The 27,967-nt window shown below is 42.4% G+C and overlaps 1 long non-coding RNA gene across 1 annotated transcript; it reads left to right on the plus strand.

Annotated features, from left to right (window-relative positions):
- Nucleotides 1–8,190: 8,190 nt before the first annotated feature.
- LOC129136659 (uncharacterized) lies at nt 8,191–26,866 on the plus strand. The gene is made up of 3 exons (XR_008538512.2): nt 8,191–8,430; nt 21,091–21,240; nt 23,902–26,866. It is a non-coding gene; the product is annotated as an uncharacterized LOC129136659 (long non-coding RNA).
- Nucleotides 26,867–27,967: the final 1,101 nt, after the last annotated feature.

The raw sequence follows: 27,967 nt of genomic DNA on the forward strand, positions 1-27,967 counted from the left end.
TGTGGCTGCCCAACTAAGTACTATAATTCTCAGAAAGACTTGTTGCTAAATGTAATCATGTGAGAAAATTCTTGCTAATAAAACATGGTGTGGGAATGATATCTGTTAGCTTCTATACATTTGCTTAAAAGAATACTATTACCTTCTGTGATGGTTAATACAGAGTGTCAACTTGATTGGATTGAAGGATGCAAAGTATTGATCCTGAGTGTGTCTGTGATGGTGTTGCCAAAGGAGATTAACATTTGAGTCAATGGGCTGCAAAAGGCATACCCACCCTTAATCTGGGTGAGCACAATCTAATCAGCTGCCAGCATGGCCAAAAAAAAAAGCAGACAGAAGAACGTGAAAAGACTAGACTGGCTTAGCCTCCCAGCCTACATCTTTCTCCCAAGCTGGATGCTTCCTGCCCTTGAATATTGGACTCCAAGTTCTTCAGCTTTAGGACTCAAACTGACTTTCCTTGCTTCTCAGCTTGCAGACAGCCTATTTTGGGACCTTGTGATCATGTGAGTTAATACTCCTTAATAAACCCCCATATATATATATATACACACACACACACACACACACATATATACACACACACATATATATACATACACACACATATACATGTGTATATATATACATGTATATGTGTATATATGTATATACATGTATATATACATATATACATACACACATACACACATATACATATACACACATATATATACATACACACACGCACGTATATACATATATATACACACATACATCTCTCTCTCTCTCTCTCTCTCTATATATATATATCCTATTAGTTTTGTCCTTCTAGAGAACCCTGACTAATATACCTTCTACTGTTTTCACCTTTCTCTGGTTGAAAAGATGATCATTATGGTGGCTTGGAAGCCATATGTTGAATATTGTAAAACTTCCATAGTCTTGGACTCAGAAAGATGGCATGGACCAGTTATTGACCAGGAATGTTGAGCATAACATGTGAGGAAAATAAACTTCTATCCTTTTTTGAGTCATAGCATTTTGGGAGGGTCTTTGTTATGATACCTTTTAAATCTAAGAAATAAAATTTTTTCTACCTCTGCCCATCTGTCTTTTCACATTCCATCAGATCTATCATATGCAGCACGTTCATGTCCTGCTCACATCCTCTTAGCACTCACTGTGTCACTGCATACCACGGGGCCCTCCTGCAAATGACTGCCACTTTCAGTCTCAAGGCTTTCCCTCCTCTCACCTCTGAAAGTAATAGGAAGTTACACCCCAGGAGCAGTCCTTGGCCACTGATGGACTGGAGTTTGAAGATAAATACTCCAGCTTTCCTGAAGATTTCCTTGGGAAACATCATTTTAGGCATGTTTTACATTGTCTCCTTGACTTCTCCAGCAAGATTGCATTCTAGTTGCCCACATATTTAACTTGATTGATAATACAGTCCTCTGTCCCTTATTTGTATTATTTCCTTCTTTCCCTGACAACACTTCCTGGGAACAACTCTCGAAACTCTCAAATAAGCTGCTTATCCTCAATTTTTTTTTTTTTTTTTTTTTTTTTGAGACAGTTTTACTCTTGTTGTCCAGGCTGGAGTGCAATGGCACGATCTCAGCTCACCGCAACCTCTGCCTCCTGGCTTCAAGCAATTCTTCTGCCCCAGCCTTCTGAGTAGCTGGGATTACAGGCATGCACCCCTATGCCTGACTAATTCTGTATTTTCAGTAGAGACGGGGTTTCTCCATGTCGGTCAGACTGGTCTCAAACTCCCAACCTCAGGTGTTCCACTCACCTTGGCCTCCCAAAGTGCTGGGATTATAGGCATAAGCCACCGTGCCTGGCCTTATTTTTTGAGATATGCTAGTTGAGGAACTCAAGGTAGTATGCAAAGTTCTGATCCTAATCTATCCCTTGATTTTAAAAAAATAATCTGGAATTAGAGAGTTTGCCAGTCAGTTGGTGATAACAACTCCATCAGAAACTCTTTCTGAGCTCTTGTGAATGGCCTTTTGAGGTAACCCTTAGAACCAGCTAATACAGGAGCTAAACACCTGGGCCTGGATCAAGAGTGGTTTGCTTGATATGTTGGTGCAAGCAGAAAAAGGAAAACTACCGCATTTGCTACTCAGAGGTGGAAAGATAGCAGTGAGGAAAAGTCTTCCCTAATGGGCAAAACTTCATTTGGTACATCTTGTTATAAACTTTAGGGAAGGAAGAAATGGTCGGAGATAAAGAAACTCCTGGGAACTGGTGCATGACTTAGTAACTGATGGATGTTCACCCTGGCATGCACAGCATCACAATTGCTAAGGCTCTTACCTGTGATGAATTGTAATAAAATACAGGTGAAAGGGGATGCACTGGCTTATGCTATAGCTCTAGCCCTTGAGAGACATGGTGGAAATGATTATTATTTACATCTTGGAGTTGATTGACTATTGTTAACTGCCCCAGATATTTTGAAGGAAGACTATGAGAGGATCAGGTCAGCTACCAATTAACAAAGGGATTGTGCAAAAGCCGGAAAGCCTCCACAGCAATAATAAAGAGAATCACAAATCTTGCGCAGAAGGGAACAGGATCTGCTGAAAATCAGAAATTCCTGATTTTAATTGTTGCACTGTTATGCAGATTTAAATTTACAGTCCTCTTACATCATGTCAGGACTCTGAGAGGGAAGGAGTGGACCCTTAGAGCTAGATGAAGATACTTGGGTGCATGGACATGAAAAGCTTGAATTCCCATATTATCCCAGGTATTCTGCATCAGCAAAAGTCCCCCCATCTCACCACCACTCCTCTCAAGAAGAGAGAATCCAACCCTTCCTTATTTGCACGCTTACCTTCCTCAAGATCTTCCACTGCTTCACCCCATTGCCTTTAGACCAATAAGTAGAGTTGTTTCGGCATGGCCCAAGTAATGAAATACTGTACTGGAACAAAAGGGAAAGAATAGTTTACCAAAAGAGCAGTAAGAACTGGTAGACATATACTACCAGAAATTGGGAGAATACACCTCATAATTAATCTTGAAATGCTATACCAGGGGTAGGGGGTGGGAGAATGGAATATAAGGCTAGATAGTGAACACCAAGAATGTATTAGTCCATTTTTGGCTGGACATGGTGGCTCATGCCTGTAATCCCAGCACTTTGGGATTACCCGAGGCAGGTGGATCACGAGGTCAAGAGATCGAGACCATCCTGGCTATCATGGTGAAACCCCGTCTCTACTAAAAATACAAAAATAAAAATAAAAAAAATTAGCCAGGCGCGGTGGCAGGTGCCTGTAGTCCCAGCTACTCAGGAGGCTGAGGCAGGAGAATGGCGTGAACCCAGGAGGCGGAGCTTGCAGTGAGCTGAGATCGCGCCACTGCACTCCAGCCTGGGTGACAGAGCAAGACTCCGTCTTAAAAAACAACAACAACAACAACAAAACAATGTATTAGTCCATTTTCATACTGCTATGAAGTTATACCTGAGACTTGGTAATTTATAAAGAAAAAGAGGATTAATGAATTCACAGTTCCACATGGCTGGGGAAGCCTCATGGAAGGTAAGGAGGAACAAAGACACATCTTACATGGTGACAGGCAAGAGTGTGTGTGCAGGGGAACTGTCCTTTATAAAACCATCAGATCTCATGAGACTTACTAGCATGAGAACAGCACAGGCAAAACCTACCCCCATGATTCAGTTACCTCCCCATGACATGTGGGGATTATGGGAATGACAATTCAAGATGAGATTTGGGTGGGGATACAGCTAAACCATATCATGCCACCACTGACCCCTGACAAATCTCATGTCCTCACATTTCAAAACCAAACATGCCTTCCCAACAGCCCCTCAAAGTCTTAACTCATTGCAGCATTAACTCAAAAGTCCACAGTCCAAAGTCTCATCTGAGACAAAACAAGTGTCTTCTACCTATGAGCCTGTAAAATCAAAAGCAAGTTGGTAGCTTCTTAGATACAATGGGATACAGGCATTGGGTAAATACACTCATTCCAGATTGGAGAAATTGGACAAAATGAAGGGGCTACAGGCCCCATGCAAGTCCAAAATCCAGTGAGGCAGTCAATCTTAAGGCTCCAAAATGATCTCCTTTGACTCTGTCTCACATCCGGGTCACACTGATGCAAGATGGGGGTTCCCATGGTTTTGGGCAGTTCTGCCCCAGTGGCTTAGCAGGGTACAGCACCCCTCCTGGATGCTTTCATGGGCTGGCATTGAGTGTCTGTGGCTTTTCCAAGTGCATGGTGCAAGCTTTCAGTGGATGTACCATTCTGTGGTTTGGAGGATGGTGGCCCTCTTCTCACAGCTCCACCAGGTAGTGCCCTGGTGGGGACTCTGTGTGGGAGCTCTTACCCCACATTTCCCTTCTGTACAGCCCTAGCAGAGGTTCCCTGTGAGAATTCCACCCCTGCAGCACACCTCTGCCTGGACACCCAGGTGTTTCCATACATCCTCTGAAATCTAGGTGTAAGGTTCCTAAACCTCAATTCTTGATATCTATGTACCCGTAGGCATAACACCATGTGTAAGCTACCAAGGTTTGGGGCTTGTACTCTATGAAACAGTGACTTGAGCTGGATATTGGCCCCTTTTAGCCATGGCTGGAATGCAGGGCACCAAGTCCCAAGACTGCACAAAGCAGCAAGGCCCTGGGCCTGGCCCACAAAACCATTTTTCCCTCCTAGGCCTCCTGGCTTGTGATGCAAGGGCTGCAATGATGTCCTGGAGACATTTTCTGCATTATCATGGCAATTAACATTTGACTCCTTATTACTTATGCAAATTTCTGCAGCCAGCTTGAATTTCTTCTCAGAAAATGGTATTTTTCTTTTCTATCACATTGTCAGGCTACAAAGTTTTCAAACTTTTATATTGTGCATCCCTTTTAAGCATAAGTTCCAATTACAAACCATATATTTGTGAATGAATAAAACTGAATGCTTTTAAGAGCACTCAAGTCACGTCTTGAAACCTTTGCTGCTTAGAAATTTTTTCCATCAGATATCCTCAATCATCTCTCTCAAGTTAAAAGTTCACAGATTTCTAGGGCAGGGACAAAATGCCACCAGTCTCTTTGCTGAAGCATAGCAAGAATCATATTTACTCTAGTTCCTTACCTCCATCTGAGACCACCGCAGTCTGGACTTTTTGGTGAAGACCATTCAACAAGTCTCTAGGAAGCTCCAAACATTGCTGCATCTTCTTGTCTCCTTCTGAGCCTTCCAAAGTGTTCCATTCTCTGTGTGTTACCCAATTCCAAAGTTACTTCCAAATTTTCAGGTATCTTAATAGCAGTACCCCACTCTTGTTACCAATTTACTATATTAGTCTATTTTCATACAGCTATGAAGAAATACCTGAGACTGGGTGGTTTAAAAAGAAAATGAGGTTTAATGGACTCACAATTCCACATGGCTGGGGAGGACTTACAATCATGACAGAAGGCAAAGGAGGAGCAAAGGCATGTCTTCTATGGTGGCAGGCAAGAGTGTGTGCAGGGGAATTGCCCTGTATAAAACCATCAGATCTTGTGAGACTTATTCACGATCACAAGAACAGCATGGAAAAAAACCCACCCCTATGATTCAATCACCTCCTACTGGGTCCCTCACATGGCACATGGGATTATGAGAGCTGCAATTCGAGATGACATTTGAGTGGGGATACAGCCAAACCATATCAATGGATATGGGGGAGTAGTCTGTCATAACTCAGGATTAAAATTCTGGAAATGTGATCATGAGCTGCTTCTATCATATTATTGGGATAACTGTTTAAAGCTTGGAATGGCAGCCTAAAGTAAATAAACTTGCTTTAGCAGAGTGTGACAGAAGGGGTGAAAACCTCAGAGAACCAAGCAGGTTAAAATGAATTTATTATCTAAGTCTGGAATATATATCATCTGAGTATGTTTCCTGGAAGGACCTAGAGGACATTCTTTTTACTAAAATGATAAGGAATTCACCACTGACAAAGGTGCCAACATTGATGACAAGTATACTTGTGGCTGTGTCTATGGTTCTGGGTTGATGATAGAAGATTTTTATATGGAACTTGTGCCTTTGGGGTCAATATGGATAACAAAATCATGCCATATTTGATATCAGGTGACAGCACCTAACCATCAGTTGCAAAGCATATCTACTTATAATGATGGGTAGCAAGGTCTGGATGACATGCAGAGGACCTACATTGTAGATCTATTATACGTAATCAGTCATAGAGCTAGGCATGAGATAGACAGGTAGCCAGCAACCAGCATTATTTGACCTGTATCAGGGTCAGCCGACTACAGCCTGTGGGTGAAATCTAGTCTTTTGTCTGTGAAACATGACCATGTCCATTTATTTACCTACTGTTTATGTCTGTTTTGTGCTACAATGGCAAAGTTAAGTAGATAAAACAGAAACTGTATGGCCTACAAAACCGTGAAATATTTACTGTCTAGCCCTTTACAGGAGAAGTTAGGACCCTGACCTATATAATCGAAGAAGGTCAAGAACAAGTGAGAAGATTGATGTCAGCCTCTATAATGGAAACTCACAATCCTTGTTTCCAGACCTTAGCCAGTTTTCAGACTCAGAATTATTGACTGAAGGAGAGGAAGAACTCAGGAGATGAAAAATACATAAAAGGCAATAGCAACCCCCACCACCATTCCTTTGTCTCTAATAAGATAGCATACGTTGCAAAAAGGAGAAATACATAGATCTCCCAAGAGAGCACTTAGATACAGATTCTGTGCTGACATTAACACCAGAGTACCATAAAATCAACATGGACACCCTTGTCAAGGGAGGCATACAGAGGCCAAGTGATAAATGAAGTCCTAATTCACATCCCTTTCACATGCATACAGTGTAGTAATTTTTCTGGTATCTGAAGGAATATTCAGTTTGGATAAAGTTTCTAGATGTATAAACCTCACATTGGTTCCTTCACCAGAGACTCTTGTTTGTTGTTTGTACCAATGAACTCTTCCTAAGCTCACAGACACATTGTCTTTGAGGATTCCTTGGGAATAGCTGATGGAATTGCAAAACACCTAGGCCTGGATCATGGACAGAATGTTTAAATGTTTGTTCAACCAAAGAAAGTACTTCTGTCACACTGCTATCACTTGGGGTGGCACTAAAAGTTGGCAGTGAATGAAAAGTTTTCTACTGGGCAGAGGCTTACTCAGTATATTTGACAGTAATTTTATGTTAAGAAAGAAGTGGTTTGAGATACTCAAAATACTGGGAAGAACAGAGTAGCTTGACAGCTTGTTCAGGAATCTGGAAAATGCAGGTGTTGATTGAAAACAAGAAGATATAGGTAAGAGGCATGCAAATGGACACATATGGGAGTGATTTAAAGGCTTGTTGATTTTTTTTTTTTTGCTTTGGGACAGTTTTCACTAGATGTGTAAGTTTCAAAGAAGCTACTAAAATGAGATGGACTGAGTTACTAATTTCATATACACTAGCCAGCCTCTGTTCTTCTAACCTAGTACTTACACGAGTGGCCCATGAATAGAGAAGTCATGTTGGCAGGGATTTGGGCTGTCTAAAAGACCAATAGCATGAGTTCCCTTTTGCCAAGGATTATCTGCTGCTGAATGTCAGACTGCAGAGGTATCACACAGCTACAGAGGTATCACTAAACTGCCAATATGGTATCATCTTTTGAGGAATCCAACCAGTCACTTGGTGGCTAATTATATTGACAACAGTTCTTCCTTACGGATATTGATATGCCTCCCCTGCCTATAGTGCCTCAGCTAATAGCATTGTCTGAAAGTTCAAAAGAGTATCTGATTTATTATTAAAGGATCCTCATTGTCAGGCCTTTGAGCCCAAGCCAAGCCATCGCATCCCCTGTGACTTGCACGTATAGGCCCAGCTGGCCTGAAGTAACTGAAGAATCACAAAAGAAGTGAATATGCCCTGCCCCACCTTAACTGATGACATTCCACCACAAAAGAAGTGTAAATGGCTTGTCCTTGCCTTAAGTGATGACATTACCTTGTGAAAGTCCTTTTCCTGGCTCATCCTGGCTCAAAAAGCACCCCCACTGAGCACTTTGCGACCCCTACTCCTGCCTGCCAGAGAACAAACCCCCTTTGACTGTAATTTTCCTTTACCTACCCAAATCCTATAAAACAGCCCCACCCCTATCTCCCTTCACTGACTCTCTTTTTGGACTCAGCCCGCCTGCACCCAGGTGAAATGAACAGCCATGTTGCTCACACAAAGCCTGTTTGGTGGTCTCTTTACACGGACGTGCATGAAATTTGGTGCTGTGACTCAGATCGGGGGACCTCCCTTGGGAGATCAATCCCCTGTCCTCCTGTTCTTTGCTCCGTGAGAACGATCCACCTACGACCTCAGGTCCTCAGACCCACCAGCCCAAGGAACATCTCACCAATTTTAAATCAGGTGAGCGGCCTCTTCTTCTCCAACCTCTCTCACTGTCCCTCAACCACTTTCTCCTTTCCACTCTTCAATCTATCCCTTAATTTCAAATCCTTTCATTTTCTGGGAGAGACAAAGGACACGTTTTATCCGTGGACCCAAAACTCCGGCGCCAGTCACGGACTGGGAAGGCAGCCTTCCCTTGGGGTTTAATCATTGCAGGGACACCTCTCTGATTATACACCCACGTTTCAAGGGTGTCAGACCACACAGGGACGCCTGCCTTGGTCCTTCACCCTTAGCGGCAAGTCCCACTTTTCTGGGGAAGGGGCAAGTACCTCAACCCCTTTTCTCCTTGTCTCTACCCCTTCTCTGCTTTTCTGGGGACAGGGCAAGTACCCCAACCCCTTCTCTCCTTGTCTCTACCCCTTCTCTGCTTTTCTGGGAGAGGGGCAAGTACCCCTCAACCCCTTCTCCTTCACTCTTAGCAGCAAGTCCTGCTTTTCTAGAGGAGGGGCAAGTACCCCAACCTTGTATCTCTGTGCCCCAATCCCTTATTTCCACGCCCCAACCGCTTATATCTCTGTGCCCCAATCCCTTATTTCCGTGCCCTGACCCCTTATTTCCATGCCCCTACCCTTTATTTCTGTGCCCCATCCCTTATTTCCATGCCCTGACCTCTTATCTCTGTGCCCCAACCCCTTTTCCCACTTTTCTGGAAGGTAAGAACCCCCAAACCCCTTCCCTCTATTTCTCTACTCTCTCTTTTCTCTAGGCTTGGTTCCTTCACTATAGGCAACTTTCCACCCTCCATTCCTCCTTCTACTCCCTTGGCCTGTGTTCTCAAAAACTTAAAACCTCTTCAACTCACACCTGACCTAAAACCTAAATGCCTTATTTTCTTCTGCAATGCTGCTTGACCCCAATACAAACTCGACAGTAGTTTCAAATAGCCAGAAAATGGCACTTTGAATTTTTCCATCCTGCAAGATCTAAATAATTCTTGTTGTAAAATAGGCAAACGGTCTGAGGTGCCTGACGTCCAGGCATTCTTTTACACATCAGTCCCTTCCTAGTCTCTGTGCCCAGTGCAACTCGTCCCAAATCTTCCTTCTTTCCCTCCCACCTGTCCCCTCAGTACCAACCCCAAGCATCGCTGAGTCTTTCTAATCTTCCTTTTCTACAGACCCATCTGACCTCTCCCTTGCTCCCCAGGCTGCTCCTCACCAGGCTGAGCTAGGTCCCAATTCTTCCTCAGCCTCTGCTCCTCCACCCTATAATCTTTTTATCACCTTCCCTCCTCACACCTGGTCCGGCTTACAGTTTTGTTCCGTGACTAGCCCTCCCCCTCCTGCCCAGCAATTTACTCTTAAAAAGGTGGCTGGAGCTAAAGGCATAGTCAAGGTTAATACTCCTTTTTCTTTATCCCAAATCAGATAGCGTTTAGGCTCTTTTTCATCAAATATAAAAATCCAGCCCAGTTCATGACTTGTTTGGCAGCAACCCTGAGACACTTTACAGCCCTAGACGCTAACAGGTCAAAAGGCCGTCTTATTCTCAAAATACATTTTATTACCCAATCTGCTCCCGACATTAAATAAAACTCCAAAAATTAAATTCCAGCCCTCAAACCCCACAACAGGACTTAATTAACCTCGCCTTCAAGGTGTACAATAATAGAAAAAAGTTGCAATTCCTTGCTTCCACTGTGAGACAAACCCCAGCCACATCTCCAGCACACAAGAACTTCCAAACGCCTGAACTGCAGCGGCCAGGCGTTCCTCCAGAACCTCCTCCCACAGGAGCTTGCTACATGTGCTGGAAATCTGGCCACTGGGCCAAGGAGTTCCCGCAGCCCAGGGTTCCTCCTAAGCCACTTCCCATCTTTGTGGGACCCCACTGAAAATCGGACTGTTCAACTCACCTGGCAGCCACTCCCAGATCCCCTGGAACTCTGGCCCAAGGCTCTCTGACTGACTCCTTCCCAGATCTTCTCGGCTTAGCGGCTAAAGACTGACACTGCCCGATCGCCTCGGAAGCCCCCTAGACCATCTCAGATGCCGAACTTTGGGTAACTCTCACAGTGGAAGGTAAGTCCGTCCCCTTCTTAATCAATGTGGAGGCTACCCACTCCACATTACCTTCTTTTCAAGGGCCTGCTTCCCTTGCCTCCATAACTGTTGTGGGTATTGACAGCCAGGCTTCTAAACCTCTTAAAACTCCCCAACTCTGGTGCCAACTTAGACAATACTCATTTAAGCACTCCTTTTTAGTTATCCCCACCTGCCCAGTTCCCTTATTAGGCCGAGACACTTTAACTAAATTATCTGCTTCCCTGACTATTCCTGGACCACAGCTATATCTCATTGCCGCCCTTCTTCACAATCCAAAGCCTCCTTTGCGTCCTCCTCTTGTATCCCCCAACCTTAACCCACAAGTATAAGATACCTCTACTCCTTCCTTGGCGACCGATCATGCACCCCTTACCATCTCATTAAAACCTAATCACGCTTACCCCACTCAATGCCAATATCCCATCCCGCAGCACGCTTTAAAAAGATTAAAGCCTGTTATCACTTGCCTGCTACAGCATGGCCTTTTAAAGCCTATAAACTCTCCTTACAATTCCCCCATTTTACCTGTCCTAAAACCAGACAAGCCTTACAAGTTAGTTCAGGATCTGCGCCTTATCAACCAAATTGTTTTGCCTATCCACCCCATGGTGCCAAACCCATATACTCTCCTATCCTCAATACCTGCCTCTACAACCCATTATTCTGTTCTAGATCTGAAACATGCTTTCTTTACTATTCCTTTGCACCCTTAATCCCAGCCTCTCTTCGCTTTCACTTGGACTGACACTGACACCCATCAAGCTCAGCAAATTACCTAAGCTGTACTGCTGCAAAGCTTCACAGACAGCCCCCATTACTTCAATCAAGCCCAAATTTCTTCCTCATCTGTTACCTATCTTGGCATAATTCTCATAAAAACACACGTGCTCTCCCTGCCAATCGTGTCCGACTGATCTCTCAAACCCCAGCACCTTCTACAAAACAACAACTCCTTTCCTTCCTAGGCATGGTTAGCGCGGTCAGAATTCTTACACAAGAGCCAGGACCACACCCTGTAGCCTTTCTGTCCAAACAACTTGACCTTATTGTTTTAGCCTAGTCCTCATGTCTGCCTGCAGCAGCTGCCACTGCTTTAATACTTTTAGAGGCCCTCAAAATCACACACTATGCTCAACTCACTCTCTACAGTTCTCATAACTTCCAAAATCTATTTTCTTCCTCATACCTGACGCATATACTTTCTGCACCCCGGCTCCTTCAGCTGTACTCACTCTTTAAGTCCCACAATTACCATTGTTCCTGGCCCGCACTTCAATCTGGCCTCCCACGTTATTCCTGATGCCACACCTCACACCCATGGCTGTATCTCTCTGATCCACCTGATATTCACCCCATTTCCCTATATTTCCTTCTTTCCTGTTCCTCAACCTGATCATGCTTGATTTATTGATGGCAGTTCCACCAGGCCTAATCTCCACACACCAGCAAAGGCAGATTATACTATAGCATAAGCCACTAGCCCGCCTCTTAGAACCTCTCATTTCCTTTCCATCGTGGAAATCTGTCCTCAAGTAAATAACTTCTCAGTGTTCCATCTGCTATTCTACTACTCCTCAGGGATTATCCAGGCCCCCTCCCTTCCCTACACATCAAGCTTGAGGATTTGCCCCACCCAGGACTGGCAAATTAGCTTTACTCAACATGCCCTGAGTCAGATAACTAAAATACCTCTTAGTCTAGGTAGATACTTTCACTGGATAGGTAGAGGCCTTTCCTACAGGGTCTGAGAAGGCCACCGCAGTCATTTCTTCCATTCTGTCAGATATAATTCCTCAGTTTAGTCTTCCCACCTCAATACAGTCTGATAACAGACGAGCCTTTATTAGTCAAATCAGCCAAGCCATTTTTCAGGCTCTTAGTATTCAGTGAAACCTTTATATCCCTTACGGTCCTCCATCTTCAGGAAAGGTAGAATGGACTCGTGGTCTTTTAAAAACGCACCTCACCAAGCTCAGCCACCAACTTAAACAGGACTGGACAATACTTTTACCACTTTCGCTTCTCAGAATTCAGACCTGTCCTCAGAATGCTACAAGGTACAGCCCATTTAAGCTCCAGTATAGACGCTCCTTTTTATTAGGCCCCAGTCTCATTCGACACCAGACCAACTTAGACTGTGCCCCAAAAAATCTTGTCATCCCTACTATCTTTTGTCTAGTCATACTCCTATTTACCGTTCTCAACTACTCATACATGCCCTGCTCTTGTTTACACTGCCGGTTTACACTGTTTCTCCAAGCCATCACAGCTGATATCTACCTTTTATACCTGTTTTTCTCCTTCTCTTATTCCATGTAGTTTTTCAGTTCATCCAAAACCGTATCCAGGCCATCACCAATCATTCTCTACGACAAATGTTTCTTCTAACATCCCCACAATATCACCCCTTACCACAAGACCTCCCCTTCAGCTTAATCTCTCCCACTCTACGTTCCCACACTGCCCCAATCCCCCTTGAAGCAGCCCTGAGAAACATCGCCCATTCTCTCTCCATACCATCCCCCAAAAATTTTTGCCGCCCCAACACTTCAACACTATTTTGTTTTATTTTTCTTATTAATATAAGAAGGCAGGAATGTCAGGCCTCTGAGCCCATGACAAGCCATCGCATCCCCTGTGACTTGCACGTATAGGCCCAGATGGCCTGAAGTAACTGAAGAATCACAAAAGAAGTGAATATGCCCTGCCCCACCTTAACTGATGACATTCCACCACAAAAGAAGTGTAAATGGCTGGCCCTTGCCTTAAGTGATGACATTACCTTGTGAAAGTCCTTTTCCTGGCTCATCCTGGCTCAAAAAGCACCCCCACTGAGCACTTTGCGACCCCCACTCCTGCCTGCCAGAGAACAAACCCCCTTTGACTGTAATTTTCCTTTACCTACCCAAATCCTATAAAATGGCCCCACCCCTATCTCCCTTCGTTGACTCTCTTTTTGGACTCAGCCCGCCTGCACCCAGGTGAAATAAACAGCCTTGTTGCTCACACAAAGCCTGTTTGGTGGTCTCTTCACACGGACGCGCATGAAAGATATTATATGAGTTTCTATATGAATTTCATGCATTTACACTTCTTTTGTGGTGGAATGTCATCAGTTAAGGCAGGAACTGGCCATCTGGATGTGTATGTGCAGGTCACAGGGGATATGATGGCTTAGCTTGGGCTCAGAGGCCTGATGTTCCTGTCTTCTTATATTAATAAGAAAAATAAAATGAAATAGTGGTAAAATGTTGGGACGGTGAAAATTTTTGGGGGGTGGTATGGAGAGATAATGGGCAATGTTTCTCAGGGCTGCTTCAAGCGGGATTAGGGGTGGCGTGGGAACCTAGAGTGGGAGAGATTAAGCTGAGGGAAGATTTTGTGGTAAGGGGTGATATTGTGGGGTTGTGAGAAGGAACATTTGTCATTTAGAATTATTGGTGATGGCCTGGATACGGTTTTGTATGAATTGAAAAACTAAATGGAATAAGAGAAGGAGAAAAACAGGTATAAAGGTCTAAGAACTGGGAGGACCTAGGACATTTAATTAGAGAGTGCCTAAGGAGATTCAGCATAGCCCTGCCAGCAGAGATTATTTATTTGCTTCAAGAGTTAAGAGTGGCAGTTTGGGGATAGCACCAGGAGATATCAACTGTGGTGGCTTGGAGAAATAGTGTAAACTGGCAGTGTAAACAAGAGCAGGGCATGTATGAGTAGTTGAGAATGGTGAATAGGAGTATGACTAGACAGAATATACTAGGGATGACAAGTGTTTTGGGGCACAGTCCAAGTTGGTCTGGTGTCTGGAATGAGACTGGGGCCTAATAAAAAGGAGCATCTATACTGGAGCTTAAATGGGCTGTACCTTGTAGCATTCTGAGGACAGGCCTGAATTCTGAGAAGGGAAAGTGGTAAAAGTATTGTCTAGTCCTTTTTAAGTTGGTGGATGAACTTGGTGAGGTATGTTTTTAAAAGACCACAAGTCCATTCTACCTTTCCTGAAGACAGTACTGTAAGGGATATAAAGGTTTCACTGAATACCAAGAGCCTGAAAAAAATGCTTGGCTGATTTGACTAATAAAGGCCAGTCTGCTATCAGACTGTATAGAGGTGGGAAGGCCAAACCGAGGAATTATGTCTGACAGAAGGGAAGAAATGACCGTGGTGGACTTCTTAGACCCTGTGGGAAAGGCCTCTACCTATCCAGTGAAAGTGTCTACCTAGACCAAGAGGTATTTTAGTTATCTGACTCAGGGCATGTTGAGTAAAGCTAATTTGCCAGTCCTGGGCGGGGGCAAATACCTGAGCTTGATGTGTAGGGAAGGGAGGGGGCCTGAATAATCCCTGAGAAGTAGTAGAATAGCAGATGGAACACTGAGAAGTTATTTATTTGAGGATAGATTTCCACGATGGAAAGGAAATGAGAGGTTCTAAGAGGCGGGCTAGTGGCTTGTACTATAGCATAGCCTGCCTTTGCTGGTGTGTGGTGATTAGGCCTGGTGGAACTGCCATCAATAAACTGAGCGTGATCAAGGTGAGGAACAGGAAAGAAGGAAATATAGGGAAATGGGGTGAATGTCAGGTGGATCAGAGAGATACAGCCATGGGGGTCAGGTGTGGTATCAGGAATAATGTGGGAGGCCAGATTGAAGTCTGGGCCAGGAACAATGGTAATTGTGGGAGATTTAACAAAGAGTGAGTACAGCTGAAGGAGCCAGGGAGCAGAAACTATCTGTGTCAGGTGTGAGGAAGAAAATAGATTTTGGAAGTTATGAGAATTGTAGAAAGTGAGTTTAGTTTGTGATTTTAAGGGCCTCTAAAATTATTAGGGCAGTGGCGGCTGCTGCACGCAGACTTGAGGGCTAGGCAAAACAGTAAGGTCAAGTTTTGGATAAAAAGGCTACAGGGCGCGGTCCCAGTTCTTGTGTAAGAATTCTGACTACACAGCCTTGCACTTCAGCTGTGGATAACGAAAAGGGTTGGGATCAGTCAGGGAGAGCTAGGGTGGGGGCAGTTTCTAAAGCTGTCTTCAAGGAACAGATAGAGGAGTGGGGGAAAGGATTTAGGGTCTATGGGGTCAGCTAGGTTTCCTTTTGTGAGTTATATAATGGTTTTGTTAGGATGGCAAAACCAGGTATCTAAAGTCGAAAGTATCAAACCATTCCTAGGAAGGAAAAGAGTTGTTATTTTGTAGAAGGTGCTGGAGTTTGAGACATCAGTCGGACATGATCGGCAGGGAGAGCACATGTGTTTTTATGAGAATTATGCCAAGATAGGTAACAGATGAGGAAGAAATTTGGGCTTGACTGAAGTAATGGGGGCTGTCAGTGAAGCTTTGCGGTAGTATAGCCCAGGTAATTTGCTGAGCCTGATGAGTGTCAGGGTCAGTCCAAGTGAAAGCAAAGAGAGGCTGGGATGAAGGATGCAAAGGAATAGTAAAGAAAGCATGTTTGAGATCCAGAACAGAATAATGGATTGTGGAGGGAGGTATTGAGGATAGGAGAGTATATGGGTTTGGCACCATGGGGTGGATAGGCAAAACAAATTGGTTGATAAGGCGCAGATCCTGAACTAACCTGTAAGTCTTGTCTGGTTTTAGGACAGGTAAAATGGGGGAATTGTAAGGAGAGTTTATAGGCTTTAAAAGGCCATACTGTAGCAGGCGAATGACAACAGACCTTAATCCTTTTAAAGCATGCTGTGGGATGGGATATTGGCATTGAGTGGGGTAAGGGTGATTAGGTTTTAATGAGATGGTAAGGGGTGCATGATCAGTCGCCAAGGAGGGATTAGAGGTATCCGAAACTTGTGGGCTAAGGTGGGGAGATACAAGGGGAGGATGTGAAGGAGTGTTTGAACTGGGGGAAAAGGCAGCAATGAGGTGTGGCTGTAGCCCAGGAATAGTCAGGGAAGCAGATAATTTAGTTAAAGTGTCTCGGCCTAATAAGGGAACTGGGCAGGTGGGGATAACTAAAAAGGAGTGCTTAAATGAGTATTGTCTCAGTTGGCACCAGAGTTGGGGAGTTTTAAGAGGTTTAGAAGCCTGGCTGTCAATAACCACAACAGTTATGGAGGCAAGGGAAACAGGCCCTTGAGAAGAAGGTAACGTGTGGACTGGGTAGCCTCCATATTAAGAAGGGGACAGACTTACCTTCCACTGTGAGAGTTACCTGAAGCTCGGCATCCCTGATGGTTTAGGGGGCTTCTGAGGCAATCAGGCAGGGTCAGCCTTCAGCCGCTAAGCCGAGAAGATCTGGGAAGGAGTCAGAGAGCCTTGGGCCAGAGTTCCAGGGCTCTGGGAGTGGCTGCCAGGTGAGTTGAACAGTCCGATTTTCAGTGGGGTCCTGCAGAGATGGGACGCAGCTTAGGAGGAATCCCAGACTGTAGGCATTCCTTGGCCCAGTGGCCAGATTTCCGGCACTTGTAGCAAGCTCTTGTGGGAGGAGGTTCTGGAGGAACGCCTGGCCACTGTGGTTCAGGTGTTTGGAAGTTCTTGTGTGCTGGAGATGTGACTGGGGTTTGTCTCAGAGTGGAAGCGAGGAATTGCAACTTTTTTCTATTATTGTACATCTTGAAAGCAAGGTTAATTAAGTCCTGTTGTGGGGTTTGAGGGCTGGAATTTAATTTTTGGAGCTTTATTTAAAGGCAGGAGCGGATTGGGTAATAAAATGTATATTGAGAATAAGACAGCCTTTTGACCTTTTAGGGTCTAGGGCTGTAAAGCATCTCAGGGTTGCTGCCAAATGAGCCATGAACTGGGCTGGATTTTTCATATTTGATGAAAAAGAGCCTAAATGCTAACTGATTTGGGAGAGGTCGGATAAAGAAAAAGGAGCATTAACCTCGACTATGCCTTTAGCTCCAGCCACCTTTTTAAGAGGAAATTGCTGGGCAGGTGGGGGAGGGCTAGTCGCGGAATGAAACTGTAAGCCAGATCAGGTGTGAGGAGGGGAGGTGATAAAAAGATTATTGAGTGGAGGAGCAGAGCCTGAGGAAGAATTGGGACCTAGCTCAGCCTGGTGAGGAGCAGCCTGGGTAGGAGGGGAGAGGTCAGATGGGTCTGTAGAAAAGGAAGATTAGAAAGACTCAGCGATGCTTGGGGTTGGGACTGAGGGGACAGGCGAGAGGGAAAGAAGGAGGATTTGGGATGATTCACATTGGGAACAGAGACTAGGGAGGGAACAATGTGTAAAAGAATGCCTGGATGTCAGACCATTTGCCCATTTTACAACAAGAATTATTTAGATCTTGCAGGATGGAAAAATTGAAAGTGCCGTTTTCTGGCTATTTGGAACCACTGTCAAGTTTGTACTGGGGTCAAGCAGCATTGTAGAAGAAAATAAGGCATTTAGGCTTTAGGTCAGGTGTGACTTGAAGAGGTTTTAAGTTCTTAAGAACACAGGCTAAGGGAGAAGAAGGAGGAGTGGAGGGTGGAAGGTTGCCCATAGTGAAGGAGGCAAGTTTAAAGAGAAGGGTAGAGACAGGGAGAAGGGGGTGGGGAGCAGCCCTGGGCGGCAACATGGGTGATCAGCCAAAGCAGGCATCCCCGCAATTGACTTGCCACCAAGGGAACGTGGGTGAATGATCAAGGCAGGCATCCCCATGGAGATCAGACACCAATGGAAAATGGGTGAATAATCAGAGAAGTGTCCCTGCAGTGATTAAACACCAAGGGAAGGCTGCCTTCCCGAGTCCGTGACCGGCGCCGGAGTTTTGGGTCCATGGATAAAATGTGTCTCCTTTGTCTCTACCAGAAAATGAAAGGAATTGAAAGTAAGAGAAGGGAGAGATTGAAGTGTGGCGCCAAGATTGAAAGGAGAAAGAGGTTGAGGGATAGTGAGGGAGGTTGGAGAAGAGAGTAAAAAGAGGCTGCTTACCTGATTTAAAATTGGTGAGATGTTCCTTGGGCTGGTTGGTCTGAGGACCAGAGGTCATAGGTGGATCTTTCTCATGTAACAAACAGCAGGAGGACAGGGGATTGATCTCCCAAGGTATGTCCCCCAATCTGAGTCACAGCACCAAATTTCTCTCCCATCCCTGTGAAGAGACCACCAAACAAGCTTTACATGAGCAACAAGGCTGTTCATTTTACCTGGGTGCAGGCGGGCTGAGTCTGAAAAGAGAGTCAGTGAAGGGAGATAGGGGTGGGGCCATTTTATAGGATTTGGGTAGGTAAAGGAAAATTACAGTCAAAGGGGGTTGTTCTATGGCAGGTAGGGGTGGGGGTCACAAGATGCTCAGTGGGGGAACTTTTGAGCCAGGATGAGCCAGAAGGAATTTCACAAGATAATGTCATCAGTTAAGGCAGGAACCGGCCATCTGGAAGTGTATGTGCAGGTCACAGGGGATATGATGGCTTAGCTTGGGCTCAAAAACCGGACAATATCACCTAGGACTAAGGACCCACTTTTGGATTAAGGCAGTATAACAAGGGGCATGTGATCATGAGTTCCAAAGGTCAGAAACTGTTAGCCTTATAGTGTTGGAAAAGCCTCTCAAAGTACACATAAGGTGTCATCTGGAAAGGACCTTCAGTATTAAGCATTGTTCTTCAAAATGCAGTATATACTTTAAATCAATGGTCATTTTATGCTACTGTGATGTAAATAGCTAAAGTACGTGAGTCTATGAAACAAGTGGTGAAAGTACAATAGAATGTCTCCAACTCAACATTACTCCTCTTTATTCTTGTTCTTACAATTTATTCCTATAAGACTAAAATTTTTGGTTCCTTTATGAGGTAAGGGGAGGGATGGGGGTACAAGTGGGGGCATAGTGAATGTTCAATTAAATACAAGCTGAAGCTGCTACCTGATGATTTTAGGTTTCTTATGCCAGCAGACCAACAGACAAATAAAGGAATGACTAGACTGCCAGGAGTAGTTGACCTGATTGTTACATAGACACCATGATGCTGTAACATATTTGGGCAGTGAAAAGTATTTCAGGACTCAGAAGATTTAGTAGGTTGCCTCTTGCTGCTTTCATTTGCAATGATAATCATAAATGAGAATTGCAGTAAACAAGGTTTCACAAGGGCACAGTGACCAGGGGCTCAGATACCTCATGATAAAGGTCTGGGATACCCACCAAACATGCAATCTAGAATAACAGAATAATGTTCAAGGGTGAGAAAAATCTAGAATGAGTGCCAAAAACAGAGAATAAATACCTAAAATAGTAGCTTGTCCCATGAAGTTTCCTAACTTATAAGTAATTTTTCTTTTTTTTCCCCTAGAAATTTTGACTGTCCACTAGCCTAAAGATGAAGTGATAGCTCTTAGTAATATAACCTTGGCATGTGAGTAGATCTGAACAATGCAAGATGTGGACATTAGCAGAAACTGTTGGCACTCGTCTAATATTCCCTTAGCATTATTGTTCCCATACATTGTCTCTTGCATCTGAAAACACCTCTGACTCTACGTGAGGGCCTCCTCTCCAACCTCCCACAGAGCAGGCCATAAGTGTTAAGCTTCAGCAAGTAGCAGGTGAGATTTGGAAGATACATACCCCAGTATCCTTACCCCTCCATGGAAAGCAACTCTGAGGCTGGATTAATCTCAGTTTTCCTGTCTGAATGAGGCTCAGATGTCCACAGAGATCATGTGCTTAATAATAATCCTTTTATCATCTTTCTTCCCTTCCCTGTCTCCTTTCCTCATTCCTCTCTTGGCTTTTCCTGGAATTAGCTCGAGTAAAAGACCTGCACTGAAATCTTTATCCTAGGGTCTCATTTCAGAAAATTCAGCTTTAACACAATACATTTTTCATGCCACAATACTTTACATTCTGTTTTGTCATTACAATTAGTATTAAAGGCTTTGTTTAAAAATAAAAAAAAAACCCAAAGGGAAAGCACAAAGCCAAAAGGCACTAAACAGAGGTCACATGATTAAGATTAGTGATATATTGTTTGCTACATGACAACATAGGATCATAATTTCTTTTCCTTGTGTCCAATGTTAAGGCTTCTAAGCCACTTAAAGAAAAAATCTGAAATACAATTGATTCTCTTTTCTCACATTGCATCAATTTGCTTTAAAATATGCATTTTGATTTATTTTACATATTTACTTTCAGGTGTTGGAGCTCAGGAAATGATAGCCCAAAATATGCCACTTTGCATTTCAAACCAAGAGCAGCAAATGCAGGAAAGGACTTTTTTTGAAGTTCCCTTATGTGACTAAGGGAAGTTCCTCTAGAAGGAATGCAATTGTCATGAGCCCCCATCCCTATTGTCTCATCAGACTGGAAAGATTAACTCATAGGAAAGGATACTAAAGGTCCACATCATCTATTCTTCTGACAACTGCTACCTCAGAAATTATATTTACGTTACAAGGCAACTTTTGTTCATCATGCATTTCCTCCCCTAACCCTCCCATAGCTTATGTTGCCAACTCCCCTTGAGAAGCCCCAAGCCCCTATTTCTTTCTGCAGCTCAAAATGCTATTTAAGCTTCAACCATCTGGCCTTTCTTTGAGTCTCATATTTTGTGTGGATCCCATGCATATGTGCACATAATAAATTTGTAAGTCTTTTCTGCTATTAATCTGTCTGCTGTCAGTTTGTTCCAGAGACTCAAATTACCAAAACTTCAGAAAGTGGAAGAAGAGTTTCCCTCCCCTCTGCAGTTTCGGTGAGAAGCCAGGAGAACAAATCTCTCTGCTCACTCTGAAGGCTGTGAGACCCTGAGACCTGGGGAAGCTGGCAAAAGGTAAGAATTATTGTCAAGTCAGTCTCCTGGCTTTCTGCCTGTGGAGTCTAGTTGAGCAAGTGGCGGGAGTCTTTTTCCTTTCCAAATGTAGATTAGCAGGAAAAAAAGTGTATGTAAATGAGTTTTTGTATAGCGACTTTGGTGTTTTTATTTTTAGTGTGAGTATTTTTGTTTTATGATCCCTTCCCTCCATAGATGGTCTTTGTTTTTCTTTGTCTTCATCTTTTGTGTCATTTTGTTATAAAGAGAAAAGCTATAGCACACAGGCATAGATCCTGTAAACCTGCTGTTCAAGCCAGCCTTGAACTGCTGAGTTCACAGTTCTCATCAGACCAGCTTCTCCTTAGACAAAATTTCCTGTGGGTGCCCGACACAAAAACTGCATGAGAGATTCTCCTTTTATATTGTTTTGTGTCTTGGGAGCTTGGCTTTGTGACCCAGTGAGGAAGGACGTCTCTTTCTTGTTTCTGCCACCCAGAGGGGTGCAATTGTCAGGTTGCATCAGTCAGCTAGTCAAAAAGGGTCATAACCCAAGATGCAAAGTTCCAAGCAACATTCTCTTTGTCAGGCTGTTCCATCTCTCAGGGGAGTTTATCTTAAGAGGCCCCAGTCCATAAAGGCTTTTGTCATCATAACTTTTGTTGCCTGGAGAGTGCTAAGAAAGCCCAATCCCAATAATGCCTGCCCAGCCAGTGTCACAGATGATCAGATTTCTGACTGGAGGCACTCCATGTGGCACCCCATGTGTCCATAGGAGTCTGGAATCACTGTATTCACAGATACAATCCTTAACTGTTTGTGGTAATGAAAAGTTTCTTTGCTTTCTTTTTCTGTCTCTGGGAGTAAACTTTCTAAATTGGTGGCAGGGCTGCATCTTGTGCACCCACTTTGACAATGCCATGGTATTCTAAATCTGAAAAGTTACCTCCATGCCTTTCCATGAAGAAGGATTATTGGTTTTAGTCACTTTTGGAATAAATTGGCTATGTTTTAAAAGATGTTTTTGAGAAGTTTTTTTTTTTATGAAAGATCAAATTAAAAAGAGGATACAAAGAAATGTAACGGCTAACTTTAGAGAATTTCTTGGCAAAATTAAAAGCAGAAATCAGTTAAAATTCATAAATTCCCTTCCTCTAAGCTGAAGATCTTTTGGATCTCTGAGCCCCTGGTTTAAAATTTCCTTCCTCTGAATCTAGCTCTATTTCCTCAGGAAATTTCTATAGCTCCAGAGAAAAGCATTTATAAGAATTCTTTTGAATAAATTTACAAGAATTAGTTTAAATTAATTGTTTTGAATTGGTCTGACTCTTGATTTTTGGGGTACCCATTTGTTAGTGATCCTTTTTTCTCCTATGAACAGCTTTTGTTTCCCTGTTTATCTTAGCAACTGATGTCTTTTTTAAAACTCTGTCTATTTTGGGGATACATGTTATGGGAACTTTGTGTATAGGCTAGCAATGAAAAGGTTGAGAGCTCTAAGAATATGGCTGAACAGAAATGTGAGTGGTGCCTCATTTATGGCTAAGTACACTAACTGTTGAAGCTTTTCTTTCTTTTTGCCTATTTTTGGGATCTTGAAAGGGCTGGATCTTTTTGCTTTCTCTTAGGAAACCTTGGTTAAAGCCATTAAAAGACTTAATAATTTTGTCTTGCATATTAGTTTTGGTCTTGAGTCACTTGTAGATATACCTTTGGTTAAGTACTTTGGTTTATATTCAGAGTGTGATAGGATTTTTTTTTGTCTTCTCTCCTAAGCTAAAATGGAACCCTATACTCAGAATGTAAGAAGCAAGTTTATTAAAATATTTTAAAGATGAACAGCTCTAAATCTAAAACAGATAAATCTTTTGATTTACATTTTAGTGGGAAATCTCCTAGTTAAAAAAAAAAAACAGCATAAAGATAAAGCAATTAGACAGATCGGTCAGTCTCTTGGTATCATTCAATCTGCATCCCAATTCTTTGAAGAGTTAAAAGCAACTGTTAGGGTTTTACAAATTGAGACTTTTACAAAAACAGGAATATACGTTTAGAGGCAATTTGAAGCCTACTTATTTTTATCAACCCCAAAACCTCAGCGATCCATCTCAGGATGCCTGCAGATACTGTAAAATATCAGAATATTGGATCTTAAATTATCCTGCACTTAAGTTAATGAAGGCAATATAATTTTAAAAAGAGCTCTGTGGTCAGAAGTCAGCTTAATTCAAAACTGATATTCAGGCTATTTTTTTTTTGTTGTTTGTTTGTTTTGTTTTGTTTGGCCACTCTGATTCTCTCTATAGGATCCTGCTTTTCCCATGTGAACATCTCAGTCAACTGAATTTCTCTTTTCTCCAAGCCATGCTAACTATATACTCTGCTCTCTATTTATACTTTATTTGCTGCAATGATTTTTGCTGAGGATAATATAAAACTTCATTGGTCTCTTTTGGAGACTCAAGATCTTTCCAAACTGGCTCCTCTAAGACTTGTTCTTTCATTTCCTTCTGCTCCTCCTTCCTTTTACCACCTTCAATCTTCCATCTGGTTCCCTTGAATCCTTGATATGTTTCCCTTCAAGCCCCTGCTTTCTTCATTTGGTGGGCAATGAATGAAAATTACTAAGAGGATACCTGAGGGGAGTAAGAAGTATTTTTTTTTTTCTTTTTTTCTTTTTAGACAAGGTCTTGCTCTGTCATCCAGGCTGGAGTCCAGTGTTGTGAACATGTCTCACTGCAGCCTCGACCTCTTGGGCTCAAGCAATCCTCCCACCTTAGCTTCCAGAGTAGCTGAGACTACAGGCACATATCACTATGCCTGGCTAACTTTTGTTGTTTTTTGTAGAGATGATGTTTTGCCACATTGCCCATGCTGATCTCAAACTCCTAAGCTCAAGCCCACCTCCCATGCCCAGCTGGATTCACATATCCATAACCAAATGTAGTTAGACTTCTGAACCTTCTCTAGGTCCATCTGTGTATTTCTTTGTAAAATTCTGTAATGAAATTCTATACTTTTATGTTACCTGGGCATCCATTTTAAATCCTCCTCTATGTCTGACCTTACTGACACACCCTAAACTCCTTCTTGGAAAAACTTGCATTATTTTCTCTTTGCCTTTGATATGTTGATTTCCTATCGCATCTTCTCTAGAACTTAGTAGCTATCTTTTGGAAATAAATTTCAGGGTAATGACTCACCAGAAAATTAAATCATTTAAAAATTGACCAAATAAAAAATACTGAAGGCTTTTTTACTATTAGTAAAGGGCTTTAGCCATGTGAGCAGGTTCACTTAACTTGCAAAAGCACAATTTGGATGCAACTGTTCTTTATAAACTATTGAGTTTTATGTTATTTTACCTGTCTCATAGCTAAAATTTGTTATGAAACCTATAAGACCTTTGTTTATGTCTGTCTGTATTTTTATGTACACATGTGTACATATTTGTTGTGTCAACATTGAACCCATCTTTACAGAATTATGATGGCAAGAGAAATATGACATAGTTAACTCTATCTTGCTTCTAACCTCTAAGCTGTCCTTGCCATGCCTGGGGATAGGCCAAGCCAACTTTGGAAGAAATTTAGTTTATAGTTTCACTTTAAAGCAAGGCCGATAATAGCTACTCCCAAAACTAAAAGGTCTTTGTAAAAGTAATGAAAGTCCACAAGGTTAAGATTATGAGAGGGGCCTTTATTTTGTTAAGATGCAGACATAGGTAAATAATAAGCAGACATCCTTCCAGAAGAGAAAGTCAAGCTTGCTGCAGAATTTTGCATAAGTAATGAGGAGCTAAATGTTAATCAACAAGGCAATGGTGAAAATGTCTCCAGGGCATCTTAGAGACCTTTGCAACAACCCCTCCCATCACAGGCCCAGAGGTTTAGGAAGAAAAAATGGTTTTGTGGGCCAGGCCCACGGTTCCTCTGCTGTGTGCAGTCTAGGCACTTGGTGCCCTGCATTCCAGCTGTTCCAGCCATGACTAAAAGTGGCCAAGGTACAGCTTGGGCTGTTGCTTCAGAAGGTAGAAGTCCCAAGCATTGGCATCTTTCATGCAGTGTTGAGCCTGTGGGTGTACAAAAGTCAGGAACTGAGATTTGGGGACCTCTGCCTAGGTTTCAGAGGATGTATGGAAATTCCTGGATGCCCAGGCAGAAGTTTGCTTCAGGGGGGTCCCTCATGGATAACCTCTGCTAGGGCAATGCAGAAGGGAAATGTGGGGTCAGAGTTCCTACACAGAGTCCCTCCTGGGGCATCACCTAGTGGAGCTATGAGAAGAGGGCCACTCTCCTCCAGACCCCAGAATGGTTGATACACTGACAGCTTGCACTGTGTGTCTGGAAAAGCCGCAGACACTCAATGCCAGCCCATAAAAGCAGTCAGGAGGGAGGTTATACCCTACAAAGCCACAGGGGCAGAGCTGCCCAAGGCAGTGGGAGCCCATCTCTCACACTAGTGTGATCTGGATGTCAGACATGGAGTTAAAGGAGATAATTTTAGAGCTTTAGGATTTGACTGTCTCACTGGATTTTGGACTTGCATGATGCACGTAGCCCCTCTGTTTTGGCCAATTTCTCCTATTCAGAATGTCTGTATTTATCAAATGCCTACACCCCCATTGTATCCAGGAAGTAACTAACTTGCTTTTGATTTTACAGGCTCATAGGTGGAAGAGACTTGTCTTGTCTTAGCTGAGACTTTAGACTGTGGACTTTTGAGTTAATGCTGAAATGAGTTAAGACTTTGGGGGACTGTTGGGAAGGCAGTCTTGGTTTTGAAATGTGAGGACATGAGATTTGGGAGGGGTGAGGGGAGGAATGATATGGTTTGGCTCTATGTCCCCATCTAAAACTCTTCTTATAGCTTCCATAATTCCACATGTTGTGGGAGGGACCTGGTGGGAGATAGTTGAATCATCGAGGTGGGACTTTCCCATGCTTTTCTGCTGTTCTTGTGCTAGTGAATGAATCTCACAAAACTGATGTTTTTAAAAATACGAGTTTCCTTGCACAAGCTCTCTCTCTCTCTCTTTGCCCACTGCCATTCATGTAAGACATGACTTTTCCTTTTGCCTTCCACCACGATTGTGAAGCTTCCCCAGTCATGTGGAACTGTAAGCCCATTAAAGCTCTTTGTTTTGTAAATTGCCTAGTCTTTGGTATGTCTTTATCAGCAGCATGAAAATGAACTACTACAGTACACAAGGACCATTTTTCATATTTCAATGATGATGGCATTCTCAACCAATCAGCATCACTAATTCCCTAGACCCCCTTCCACCAAACTGTCCTTGAAAATCTCTAACCTCCACAGGGAGATTGATTTGAGTCATAACTTCATCTACATGGCTTGGCTAGCTTCACATCAATTAAACTCTTTCTTTACTGCAGTGCCATGGACTGATTGATTTTGTTTTGCCTGTCCATCAGGCAGGACAAACAATTAAGTAATTACAACATGGTTTGGAATCTCTTCACAAAATCCTATTAATGGAGGGTGGGAAGAGGGGGAGGAGCAAAAAAAAAAAAAAAAAACTGTTGGATACTAGGCTTAGTACTTGTGTGATGAAATAATCTGTACAACAAACCCCTGTGACAAAAATTTACCCATATAACAAAGCTGCGCATGTTCCCCTGAATCTAAAATAAAAGTTAAAACAAAGTTAAAATAAAAAGTTAAAAAAAGAAATATGTGCCTAATATTCTTCTTTTGTTGTTTCTAACATGTTATTTTAATAGGAACAAAAATTCTATTAAAATTGTTTTGAAGATAAATGAGCACTCATAAATTAAATACTCCTGAAACTGCTAAAAATATAGGAACTAACAAATGCTTTGCAAGCCCATGTGACTTGGGTAAATCTTTGGCAAATAATAATAGTGTTGGTTTACTTAAAACAGGCATATCTGTCAGCATTAAATACAATGCAGAAACATGATATTTACCTCTATTAGGTGTTTAAGATAAAAAAGGTATGAGTTTAAGAACAAAAGTGTGAATAAGAATACAGCGCAACATCCACCACTTCATACATATTAAGTGCAGTGGTAAATCAGAAATCAACTGAATCAATTAGTTGAATCAACTAGTATTCAACTCTAGTCTTCTTTGTTTGGTTCAATAAATATTTAGATCATTTCCAAATAAAATACTAAACCATCAATTGCTAAATATAAGTTTATTTACTTTTGGCTTATTAAGTTTTATAGAAAAACAAAAATAATTGGATGTGTTAAACATGAAAAATTGTTCTACAAAGAGCCCATGTTTCTAGAAATAATGAAATTTATATTCATAAAATGTTGGTACATGACAGCTCAAAATTGCTTACTTCATAGGTTTTCATTGGAAATTAGGGTTACTAACACTTAAAAATCTAATATGTAATTAGAAGTACTAAATAGAAGAGAAACAATATTGTATGCAATGTATACAAGGAGAGTAAACTAAAAAGTGATAAGGTATACAAATGTGTTTTTGTTGAGAAAGTAATTTTGTCTAGTTTGGAGGTTCAGAATGAATAAAGTAACAAATGATATACATAACACTGAATGAATATGGAAGTTGTAGAGAGTTTATAGAAGATGCATCTTATAAAAGGAATTTTATGTGTGATTAAGCTTGCTAAGATTAGAAAAAAATTATAAGCTTTTCTGAAAATGGGCCTTAATACAGAAGTACACTGATGCAAAACTAGAAACTGGTCTTCTCTTTTAAACAAGATTTCTTTGTAGCATTCATG

The sequence above is a fragment of the Pan troglodytes genome, chromosome 10, assembly GCF_028858775.2.
Source record: "Pan troglodytes isolate AG18354 chromosome 10, NHGRI_mPanTro3-v2.0_pri, whole genome shotgun sequence".
NCBI lineage: Eukaryota > Metazoa > Chordata > Mammalia > Primates > Hominidae > Pan > Pan troglodytes.